General features: G+C 41.4%; 1 protein-coding gene and 1 pseudogene across 1 annotated transcript in view; one reads left to right on the plus strand and one right to left on the minus strand.

The window, feature by feature from the left end:
• Nucleotides 1-12,840, plus strand: part of CBLB (Cbl proto-oncogene B) — a 1,559,167-nt gene that overhangs the window by 1,254,492 nt on the left and 291,835 nt on the right. The window lies entirely within an intron of this gene.
• Nucleotides 11,483-12,112, minus strand: LOC122801999 (annotated as a pseudogene).

The following is a 12,840-nucleotide window of genomic DNA, read 5'->3' on the forward strand; positions in this document are numbered from 1 at the left end:
AACATTTGACAACATTATTGGGAAAGTAGTGATCCAGAGGGAAGCAGAGTAACAAATGATTATCAATGCGTCTTGTTGCAGAGAAAGCATTCAGTAGAGTCTGCTTGGATTTTGAGTAGAACAAAGGTAACAGTTTCTGATAAGAACATATGGATTAATAATGAGGATAACATTGAGTCAGGTGCAAGAATTAGGGTAGAATGGTTCCTTTCTGAGAAACTGTGTTTGAACAAAGGAGCCAGACAAGGAGTCCTCTTTCCCCTCTATTTGCTCTGTATTTAGTGTCATTGGCAAAATAGGGGATTCACAAATGTAAGGATGAAACTGATGTAGTTATCAAGAAAACAGCTTTATTTGCAAATTGTATTATCTTGTATTTAATAAAAACAGAAAAGAACATTTTGGGACAGCTTCAAATATTTTCAAGATAAAATAAGATAAAAAGGCTATAACGGTACACCATGTACCTATATATCATTTGGTTCTCCAATGGATTAAAAACGTTTTGTTATGTCAGTAAAGGATATGTGGGAAGATATTACACAGAAACTGAATGCTATTGGTTATGTTTATATATGGTTCATAGGTTCATACTAGGCTATCTGCCCTAGGGCATTTATAAGCCTAGCCAGAGTGTGTTTGGCTTTCGCCACCCATTTTAAATTAATTTTGCTATGCCCTTTTTTGAGGTTAGTATACTGTGCCTCTGTCTAACAGTAACACAGAAGTGATACCCGGGGTAAACCTACGATCTCCCATCCACTCATCAAGATTCCTCTTGAAGAGAGTCAGTGATGGACTCTGCCTATCCTGGACTGGGATTTTATTCCAGAGTGAAGGGAGCCTCTGGGTTATGAATCTGTCCTTCCAGCATGTCCTATTTATTTCGGTGCTGAGGTTCAAGTCTCTCGAGCGCGTAGCTCAATGGGATTTGGATTTTCTGAGGTGCAGCATGTCCATTAATTCCGGGTTGGACATGGCTTTAATACATCAGGTACACATCGCCTCTGAGCAGTTGGTATGCCACTGAGTAGAGCTGGAGTTTCTTTAACCGGGCAGCATATGGCATCTGTTTGAGCCCTTTGATCCTCTTGGTTAGGTACTTTTGGGGTCTTTCCAGTTGCTGCAGGTGTCGGGTAAGGTACATCGCAAAAGGGGCATTGTACTCAATTATGGGCCTGATGAGGGATGAGTAAAGAGGCACGATGACCTCCCCTGATCTAGATGTGAATCCCTTCATGATTAGGTGGGCTATATAAAATGTTTTTCTAACCACTTTGGCCACGTGGTTGTCAAATGAGAGATTGCTATCAACTTGGGTCCCCAGGTCCCTAATTACCTCTTCTGTACTTAATGGATTACCACCTATGTGGTAATTTGTGGGCACATTGTGTTTGCCAGAGGGGATGACTGTACACTTTTTGGCATTAGCTTGAGGCCATGGCTCTGACACCAGTTGTCTGTTTCTATGAGGCCCTTTTGGAGGATGCTTGAGTCGGCTGGAGAGTCGATTATGGCGCCCAGTTTGCAGTCATCTGCGAACTTGGTCAGCCACAGTCCTTCCATGTTGGCCTGTACCGCCGAGAAATATATACCGAACAAGAGAGGTCCCAGGACTGAGCCTTGTGGGATGCCACTTGTAACTGGTTTGGAGTCTGACATGGCTCCAGCAATTCTAACCATGTGGGTTCTGTCCTTGAGACAGTTTGCAACCCATCTAGTGACATAGGGGTTTATATTTAAGCTGGTGAGCTTATCTATAATGCCCGAGTGGGGTATTGTATTGAAGGCTTTTGCGAGGTCCAGGTAGGCTATGTGGACCACCTTCCCCTCGTCAGTGGTCTTTGTGACTGTTGCAAAGAAATCGACCAGGTTTAAGAGGCAGGATCTGCCCTTAACAAAGCCGAACTGGGTAGGATCCAGTGTCTGTAGGTCCCCAATATCTTTATTTATGAGGTCCATGATGATCCTTTCCATAGCTTTGCAGACCAACCTAGTCAGGCTTATGGGGCGATAGTTTCCAGGATCCGTTGAGGCACCACCTTTATGGACAGGGACCACTGTTGCTGTATGCCACTCTTTGGGTACATATCTTGTAGTAAGGCAGAGATTGAACAGTAGTTTTATGTTTGGGTTTAGCTCTTCTTGGAGTTCATGTAGGACACAGCCCGGGACACCGTCTGGTCCCATTGATGCTGTGTTTTTTTGCTTTGGAGAGGGCGGCTCTTACCTGAGCATCTGAGATGTCAGGGGGGCAGCAATCTGCTGGGATAGATATTTGCCTTTTTGGTGGGGAGGGGGGGGGGGAGTTTGCGCTGAACCTGTCAGCTAGGATGTTGGCAATGTCTGTGGGTTTGGTGTATTTTTGTCATTTTGGACTAATTCTGAGCATATCTGGGAATTCCCACCCAGGTTCCTAACATAACTAAAGAAAGCCTTGTGATTATCCTTAGTGTCCTGTGCAGTTTTTTCTCTCGAAGCTGGCATTAGACGATTTTATGAGTGCCCGTAGTTTTTTGCTAATACTGATCAGAGATGCCTTCCCTTTTTGGGATTTTGCTCTATCATGTAGTAGCTTCCTCCTTCTATTGTATAATTTGTTTATGGCTGGGGTCCACCAGACAGGATGTCTGCCTTTGGAGGATTGAGTCTTGGTTTTATTTGGGATTGCATGATCCATGCATTCCTGAAGGTGTTCATAGAATGCGTTTATAAAGGATTCTGCGGTCTGGGCCGTATTTTCCACAGGCTCGGGGGCTTTGAAGGATTCCACCTCGGTTTTGAGGAGTGTGAAATTTGCTTTAGAGAAGTTTTTCACTGTGGTTTTCTGGGCAGGGGGTGGGGTCGGGATGTGAATATCCAGTGAGATTAGTTTATGGTCTGATCTTACCAGTGAGGGATACACTTCTGGTCTGGAGCATAGAGTCCCCATGTTGGTGATGATCAGGTCCAGTATGTTTTCCCCTCTTGTGGCAGTGGTAACAAGTTGTTCAATAGCATTTGAGTTTATAAATTCTAGGAACCTTTGGACTAGGGTGTTGGAGCTAGAGTAATGCTCCCAGTCTATGTTTGGGTAGTTGAAGTCGCCCAATATAATGGTGTTTGGAGAGACCTTCATATTTTCCAGTGTTCTCAGGAAGGCCGAGTGGGGTTCCTGGGTTTGGGAGGGTGGTCTGTAGCAGGCTATAAACTGGAAGGCAGTTTTTACCCACTGTTAGTTGCACATGGATAGTCTCTGATGCTTCGTGCTGTGCCACCAACCTGGAGGTGTGGGTATCTTTGACGAATATTGATACTCCCCCCTCATTTTGTGGTTCGGACCAAGTTTTGGGGCCAAAAAGCATGGTATGAGGTATAACCTGGTAGTGCTGGGGTGCTCTTGGGAGCCTTGAACCAGGTTTCTGTTACTGCACAGATATCGATGTTCTCCATGCTAAGGAGAGTTTCGAGTGCATGCATCTTGAGGTTTAGACTTCTGGCGTTGAGTAGCATTACTCTTAGTTTCTTATCCCTTGTGATACCTATGGAGGTGGGTTTGTCTTTTGAGCCTTGCCTAAAAAAGGCACTATAGGGGTAGCAAGAGCCTTTGCCAATATCCGAAAGCCCAGGGGTGACAGGTGCACGCCGTCCCTAGCGAAGCATCGTGGCTTGTCGAGCATGTCATCCCAGGCTGACAGGCATTGCATCCCCTTTGAATGACACCAATACTTAAGCCAGTTGTTGAAATTGATCATCTTGTCTTCATATTGAGGCATTATTCTTGGTGAGGGTAAGATGCTACTCAAGGTCAGGGTCATACCGGCCTGGGCTACATGCTCAGAGAGCTCCTCTATGTCTCTTCATGTAGTCCAGGGAGGTATGTCTCAGGTCATTCACACCAGCATGGACAATGACTGAGTCATATTTGTACTTGCCTTGGAGTGACCTGAGTGCTTGTGTTATGTGGCGGATCCTAGCACCCGACAGGCAGCTCACCGTGACCTTCTCCTTGTTCAGCCTGGTGAGCGGGACGTCAGTGTGCCTGACGATAGAGTCACCTATTACAAGTGTATCAGGTGTGCTGTTTAGCCTTAAGGGCTGTGACTGTTTGGCACACTGGCTTTGTGAGCTATGTGTTGCACGTGTTTTGTTTTGGGGTAGCGGTTGCTTGGGTGTCTGCTTTGGAGGACTCTGCCGCTTAGGTAAAGTAAAAATGAAAATGGTGTTGGTCCTGTTACTCTTATATACATGTTAGGTACAGTTTTATCTATCACAGGGGAAGTTGTAGGTGACAGTAAGTAGATAAAGGAATTTATTTGGGAGGAAAAGCCAAGAGTTGTGTGAAATAAGTTGATTCCCCCTCATGAAACAAGATAGTTTAGGACTACCTGATTTGAAGGAGTGCTTTAAAGCAATGCAGTTAAGGTTCATATGCATAACTCAAGCAGAGGGTAATCAAAGTGGAAAAGAATGACAACAAAATGGTGAGTGGTGAGTTTTCAAGATAGACTAGGATTTTGGGTGCAAGTCCTTATGCAACAACTATACAGTTTATTATGTTTATAAAGTAACAAAGTATTCTAAGAGCTAAGCACAGGAATGGATAGGGTTTACCAAAGGAAAGTCTTCAAGTGGGGGTATAAAAATAAGAAAGAGGAGGCTAACATTTACTGGAGGAAATTACCATTGAAATCAGTGTATTGTGAGCAAATAACTCAGAAAGGAACAATAATATAGTGAGATGAGGCTAATCAGGAGTTTGGACTGCAAGTCAGAGATTGATAGCAGACTATAGCCAATGAGAATTCAGTAGGGGAGTGCAAAGTGAATGACTAGCTCTGGTAGATTTTTTTTGTTGTGCAGAAGAGAAGATGCTGTTAAAAAAGGGATAAAGTAAACTTGCGTGTCTGCTTAAGTGTGTAGGCATCTTGTGGTCCTCATGATCTCTTGCCTAGTATTGTTCCTGTACTTTGTGTGTGTGTAAAATATTGCATGATTTCTCATCTCCTCTAATTGATTCTTGTAGTAAGGATTAGCACAAGAATACAAAGACAATATACAAAGAAACAATGGGAAGAACTCTCTGAGCTCACGAGTATGCAGCAAAGTCTAGATGATTTAGAATTTTTACATACAAGACTTTGCAATAGGTGTTTTTATACCCCAAGAAGACTTGAGGTGTTTCCTCAGGTAGATAACAAATGCGGGAGATGTGATGGGGCAAAGAGAGGTAAATGGGATATTGTTTTTGGGCGTGTAATGAGTTGGAAGATTTTAAAAATTCACTACAGAATGCCATGACAGAAATGTTAGGGGACTAGATGGCAGTAACTAAGGTAATGATTGTTTTGATCTGAAATACAGGATTTGAATTGCCTAAACATAGTAAAGTCTTACTCTGTTTAATGCTGTTGGCTGCCAAAAGAAGTAATAACTAGAAAATGGAAGTCGGTATCTGAACCAACTACAGCAGATGCTTTGATACTATGAAGGAGATAAAAGAACTGGACTTGTGATCTTTAGAAAAGGGAAGGAATAGACTTCATAGAAATAAATGGAATTTGTGTGAACCATACATTTATTTTATTTTTATTTATTATTTAGTCTGACTGGACTATCTGCCCATTATCAGCAGAGGCCCAGAGATAAAATCACCACAAAAACAGTGCAATACAAGACAAATTATATAAAGCAGTAGTAGTCAGTACAAGAAAGAAAATTAAAAAAACATAATAGCAGACTTGAATACAATATATAGTTCTAGAGTTTTTTTCAAAGATACATACAAATGTGTTGGTTTGGATACATAGTTTCATAGGTATGTGCTAGGCTAATGTCCCTGGAGCCGTTACAAAGTGCCCTGGCATTGTGCTGCCCGACTTTAGTTCCCACTGCCTCTATCAAGTAGAGCCACTGGAGTGATCCCTGGGGTGAACTTTATTTCCCATCCACTCATCAAGATTTCTCTTGAATAAGGCCAGTGAGGTGGTCTGCTTGACATGTATGGGAAGTCTATTCCAGAGCATATAATTATACATCAAAAATATTTATTAATAACAGAATTCATGCTATCACTACTTGTGCAGTATGTTACATATTACAGGTGTAGCTTACATGGTATGAGGAAATAGCTGTGAGTAGAAAAAAAAAGTTGATGGAGATGTGAGAGGAGGAAGAGATTGAGGAGAAAGTAGTACAGGGAGACTAGGTAGGAGGTGGAAAAGGAATGGGGTTAGGTATTATAGGAGGAGTTAGGTAGGAGGTGGAAAAGGAAGGGGGTTAGGTACTATAGGAGGAGTTAGGTAGGAGGTGGGAAAGGAAGGGGGTTAGGTATTATAGGAGGAGTTAGGTAGGAGGTGGAAAAGGAAGGGGGTTAGGTATTATAGGAGGAGTTAGGTAGGAGGTGGAAAAGAAAGGGGGTTAGGTATTATAGGAGGAGTTAGGTAGGAGGTGGAAAAGGAAGGGGGTTAGGTATTATAGGAGGAGTTGGGTAGGAGGTGGCAAAGGAAGGGGGTTAGGTATTATAGGAGGAGTTAGGTGGAAATGGATTGAATGGAGGGAGTAGGGGAGGTGAAAAAGAGGTTTTGAAAAAAAGGTCGATGGTGGAATTATGTGCATAGTTTTAACCAGGAGAAGTACATGAGCAGTGCCAGTTGTTGGTTAGGTAGGTCCTGAGAAGATGTTTGAACTTGTCTGAGTTGGTGGTGCTAAGGATATTCTGGGGGATTGAGTTCCAGGCTTTGGAGATTTGGTTGGAATATAGGTAGTCACTGTAGCTATTATTAGATTTAGTGACCTTTTAATAGGGATTTGTCGGTGGATCTTGGGGATCTATGGTTTGAGCAGGGTTGGATGAGATTGTGAAGTGCTGGGCAGTTTTCAGGTTTAATAGTGATGGTATATGCAGTGGTAATTTGTTAAATAGTGAGGAAGTTGGGTAGTTTTAGCCAATTTAGTTGACAAAGTGCAGTGCAGTTTTGAGATCTATCTGAGGAATTTGTGATGAATTTGGCAGTTTTTTATAGCATGCCTCCAGTCTGGCTAGGTCTGTTTTTTTGAGGTTAGTAAAGACTGGAGAAACATATAACAAGGTGGAGAGAAGATGGGTTCTGGCAATGGCTTGCTTGGTGGAGTTGGTTACGAATTGCTTGGCCCTATACAGTGACCCAAGTTTGATATGGATCTTTTTGATGACTAGTGCAACATGTTTGTCAAATCTCAAGTTGCTGTCTATGACCCCTAGTAGTTATGTTTGAGGAACAGGTTCTATTTTGGTGGTGTTGGCTGAGTAAATAACAAAGGGTGTTTGGTTAATGGGTTTTTGTTGGAGAAGAGAATTAATTTAGTTTTATTTGGATTTAGAACTAATTGCTGTTTGGAGAGGTAAGATTCTTTGTCTGAGAAAGATTTTTGGGTTATTTCTTGAACTTGTGACAGGGAGAGGACAGCACAGATTAGAACTGAATAGTCTGCATATTAGATTGTAGTTGCTAGGTTGGCTGCTGTATGTAGTTTATTGGTGAAGACTGTAAAGAGAAGTGGGCCTAAGATCCTTGTGGAACACCAACTCAAATGGGTAAGTGTGAAGATAGGTAATTTTGCCATTTCACAGCTTGTTGACGGTCTGTGAGATGGTTCTGAAGCCAAGAGAGAGCCGAGTGTGATAAATTTAATGATGCTAGCTCACTGAGGAGCTTTTGATGAGATTCCGTGTCAAATGCCTTGGACATATATAAGAAGATGGAGGCAGCTTGTTGCCCATCATTTTTGAGATGGTTAATAGTGTTAGTGAAACTCAACATGGCAGTAGTAGTACTGTGCTTAGACCTAAAGCCGTGCTGGAAGTTATTTAGCAGATTATTACAGGTAAGGTAGTCCATAAACTGGGACTGGATGCATTTTTCAAGGATTTTAGACAATGGTGAGAGGATGGCTGTTAGTCTGTAGTTGGAAAATTCTGTTGACACACTCCTTTGTATAGCGGAATGATGTGGGAAGTTTCTCAGAGTTTAGGAACATACTGTTCTCTGATCTGTTGATCAATAGAGAGAGAGGATAGGCGATGGTGTCAGCTGCTGTCTTCAAATATTTGTTGGGCAGTTGATCAATTCCGAGGGTTGTGGGTTTGTTTAGTTAGTAGTTTCCTTATGGTGGAAGATTGGATGGGCTTAAGGGAGAAGGGACTGTCAGTTTTTGAGGACGGGGGTGGAATAGCCGGTGGGGTGCGTTTATTTAACAGAGATAGGATGGAGTTTATAAATAAAGAGTTGAATTGTGTGGCTAAACTATCTTTGGTGTTGGAGGTAGTGGGGGATTGAGTTAAGGATTGACTAAGTTTGCCCCAGAATTTTTGAAGATTATTGTGGCATGATTGTTGTATTTGAGTATAGAAGGTTTATAATTTTTGATCTGGGATTTGGATTTTTCTTAAATGATGGTAAGTTTCAGAAGAGCTTTATTTTTTTTTTGTTACTGTGATAATAAGACCATGCTTTGTCCCTGTCCTTGAGTAATTGTTTAATTTCATTAGACTGCCATAGAGTATAGTTGGATTTTACACAAGAGCCATGGGCGCTCAGTGCCAAGAAATGTATAGTTATCCCCTTTGGGGAAAAAACATGTACCCATGAATTACCACATAGGTGGCAGTACACTAAACACCGAAAGTGTGATGAGACTTAGTGACACAGGTGGACAGACACCTTCTATAACCACATTGCCACAACAGTCAGGAAATCCTTCTATGTGGCACACCTCATCACTAAGGGCTTTTCATCCAGAAAAAAGGAGGTCATTATCCCACTGTACTCATCCCTCATAGACCCATTATACAGTACAGCGCCCCATTTGGTATGTACCTCTCAAGACATCTGCAACAACTGGAAAGGCTGCAGAAATACCTTACTAAAGGAATCACAGGCCTAAAGCAGATGCCCTATGCTGACCGCCTTAAGAAAAACTCCAGCTGCACTCTGTCGCATATCGTCTACTCAGAGACGATCTCTGCTTAACATACAAGGCCATGTCAGACCTAGAGCTGTTGGACGTGCTACACTTAAAGAAATCCCATTCCCTTAGAGCCACATGCTTCAGGGATCTAAACCTTGTCATCGCAATAAACAAAACATGATGGAGGGATAGGTTCCTGACCCAGAGACTCCCCAGACTCTGGAATAGACTGCCCATACATGTCAAGCAGAGCGCCACTTTGGCCCTTTTCAAAAGGAACCTTGGCGACTGGATGGGAGAAAGAAAAGAAAATTCACCCCGGGGATCACGTCAGCCGCTCTGCTAGACAGGGGTCCAGGGAAGTAAATAGTGTGGGAAGAAATAGCCAGGTAAGTGTTATGGCTAGGCTTGTATAGGCCCTAGGGCTGATAGCCTATTACCAACCTATGAACTAACTTTTCTAATAGGAGCTAAAGTGCTTAGAATCTCCAGGAATTTGGTATTAAAATATTCTACAGCAGAGTCAAGATGGAGGTGTGATAATGGAGACCAGTCACATTGCTGCAGTAGAGATTAAAAGGTGGTTGCCGAAGTGTTTATTGCTTCTAATCTGCCTATATAATGTTGATTTTGGTAGAGGTTGGTTCTGTGTCTAAGTAGAAAGGTGGGTAAGTGGTCACTTAGGCTGTCTTGGAGGCAACCTGAGTGATAAACTAATGAAGGTTTATTGGTTAAGATCCAGTCGAGAACCGACTGTCTGCCCTTGTTCTTATCCACCCTGGTAAGTGAGTTTATAATTTGGCTATATCAGTAGAGATTTATGACATTAGAGGGACTGTCTGAGGAGCAAGTATACCAATCTGTATTGAAATCTCCCATAATTATGATCTCCTGATTAAATGAAGATGATGCCCAGGAGAGTAGATCTTCGATTGTGGAAAGGTTGTTACTGGGAAAGATGTACACTGAGGTTATGGTTGTGTTTGTTTGGGTCGATTTCAAGTCGACAGTTAAGTATTTTACTGTTTTTTAGGGCTGAGGGTCAGATTGGATTCTTTGGAGTTTTATTGTGTCTTTTATATAGAATCGCTACACCTCCACCACATTTCTTTATTCTGTCTAGTCTGTGGATATTATAGCCAGGAGGGAGGATTTCATTGTCTTTAATGTGGGGCTTTAGCCAGGTTTCAGTTAAGATAGCTATTTTGGGTGATTATAGGGAGACGGATGTGTGGAGTTTGCGGATTTTATATAATAGGCTTCTTACATTCATGTTGATAAGAATACTGGGGGTATCGGGTCTTAGGGTAGTGATTTGGGGTAGATGTGTGGTGGTCAGTATTTGTGATGTTTGCTGTGGTGGATCGGGGCCGAATTAGGGTGGATGTTGCCACCTAATATTAGTTCAGGCTTTTTGCAAGGGAACCATATGTTGATTTGGGTGTTAACTTAGTAATCTTATGGACCCGATGTGGGATGGGTAGCATTGGAAGGTATCTTTATGAAAAAAGTTGTGTTGGATATATTAGAGGTCATGAGCAATGGAAATATTGTAAGTCAAGGCATGGAGTGGAGAAAGGGATATGTGGAGATGTAGTGTTAGGTGTATTATATGTATGTGATAAGTAAGGTGGAGAAGGGTTATGAGTAAGAGGAGGATGGAAATTTGTACAGATGGTATATTTTATGTTAGGTGTTATTTTGGAGGAAAGTGTTATGAGATGTTATAACCAAGTTATTTTGTAGTGTGTGGCTTTAAGTGTGTGGTGTAGCAAGGTAAGGGAGGGTATAATGGAGAGTAGTGGAATGGGTGACTAACGCCTGTAAGGGGTGGTATTGGTGTTGGACATAATTCCTTCATTAGTATTCTGTTTATTACCCAATTTTAACAGCTTCACTGTTCAGATATGCTTGGAGTGGAATCTGCAGGAAGTGCAACAGTAGTAACAGTGTGACCACTACAACTTTTTGCAATATGGCTTCTGCAAACTTTACCTAAAATTACAGTACTGTTTGTTGTTTTTAACCTTCAGATGCAAGAGCTCTTGCCAATACATTACCTTAAGCACAGCTGCAGATAAAGACTTCAACTGTAAGTACACCAAATTAAAGGCGCTGTTTTAATAAATGGGCACCATTAAAGGGAAGCAAACAGGAAAATCCTACTTCTGGGAAAAGCTAAAAGATAATCATTGGTAACAACATGTTAAAGATCAAAAAGACAGACATTTCTTACAAAGACTTAATTTCCAGCAGTTTGATTTAAAAAGCACCATGGACTTGAGAACAAATAAACCACACAAAACCACACAATCCCACAGCATAGTAACTCAGTAGTTGGACATTACAGATTCGGACATCCTCAAACACCAAGTGATGTCCTGAGATAAAGGCATTTACACACTTCTCTTACACCTTGATATTTACTCTTTTTGGATTTCAGTGCATCCATGCTAAAGCTCATATGAAAGAATGCCATATCAACAGATGCAGTTGGACTGCATCTCCTACAGCTGTGTTGTCTTGTCCTTCAGTGTTTCTTCCGTCCATCAGTTCAGAGTTCATCATGTGGATCCTTGGCTACAATCAGCACCTTGTAGAGCTGTGACCGGAATGCTCCCTCTTTGTGAGTTCCTGCATGTTTGGCCACCTGAAATTCTTCACTCGTTAAAGGAACCCCACCTGAAACTGCTCCTGTGACTTAAGAATAAGCATTTGCATATTCAGTTTTCCCTCCTTTCTCTTCAGCTTTAAATTGGGTGAAAAATAGGTAAGATGCACCTTGAGGTCTCTACACAGAACAGGAGACAAGCATATTATCCTCACTGATGCCAGCACTCATGTGCCACCTCTCCTTAGTTCCTGTAATGTTCAGGAAGAGGATTGAGATTTAAAGGAAGGCAGATTTTAAATGTTTATGTAATATTGGAGCAAGTGAACATTGCTTAAAAGAAGAGAGATGTACTACATGTCAGTAATGGAAACTTATGGTTTGCTTTCTTTTAAAGTATGTCAGCCCATGTTGCAGTTTAAAATGTGATAATTTAATAAAGACATTTAAAAACTGACTAAAGCTAGTTTAAAAAAAAAAGTGCGCACACAGGTAGAGTAACAGTCAGTATATGCAGAGTAAGTACAATATTGAGATTGGTGTGAGTAGGAGTCTACTTATTACTGTAACCATTTCTACAATACAGTTTTGTCAACCTTAGAGGCACTGCTGACATAATGGTTGAGATTGAGAAGATTGATAAGTTTGAAGATGTAGCATTTAACAAAGATTTCTGAAACTAAATGTATTCCCTTAACCCTGTCCACAGTAGGAATATGATTACTATCTGTCATTTAACTGGGTTAGTCCAACTGAGCCAGTGACCAGTTTTCAGTGAAGACCTGAGGAGAAAAGCTCCAGACAGTTATTACAAAGTTACAAAAAAGAAAAACACCTAAAATGAAGTTTTATGCAAACATTACAATAATGCGTTTTACATGAGAACATTAGAAATTTACAAAAGGCGTGAGAATGAAGTTTAGATAAACATCACAGTAATGTACGTAACATGCAGTACAAAAGTTAGAATTTTTTTTTTAAATCAAGAAAAAGATGCAAATGCGACAGGACACTTGCAATAGGTGGGTGTTAAAAGTGTGAGAGGTGGTAAGGTGGGATTTAAGTGGGATCATTTCACTGACAGGTGTTGGCATTTAGGAGAAAAGGTTTAAGTTCGGATTTAAAGAGATTTATGTTGGAAATGATTCGGATGTTAAGAGGAATTTGTTCCATGCATGGGAAATATATGTGTAAAGAAGTTTACCATTGCTTTTGTTTGGTTTATAGGTGTCCAGAAGGATCTGGTCAGAGCTGTGGAGAGTTCTGGGAGGGGTTTAATGTGGTGATTACTAGTTACGCTT

The sequence above is a fragment of the Protopterus annectens genome, chromosome 5.part0 (genome assembly GCF_019279795.1).
Source record: "Protopterus annectens isolate FY-2018-M chromosome 5.part0, PAN1.0, whole genome shotgun sequence".
Taxonomy (NCBI): domain Eukaryota; kingdom Metazoa; phylum Chordata; order Ceratodontiformes; family Protopteridae; genus Protopterus; species Protopterus annectens.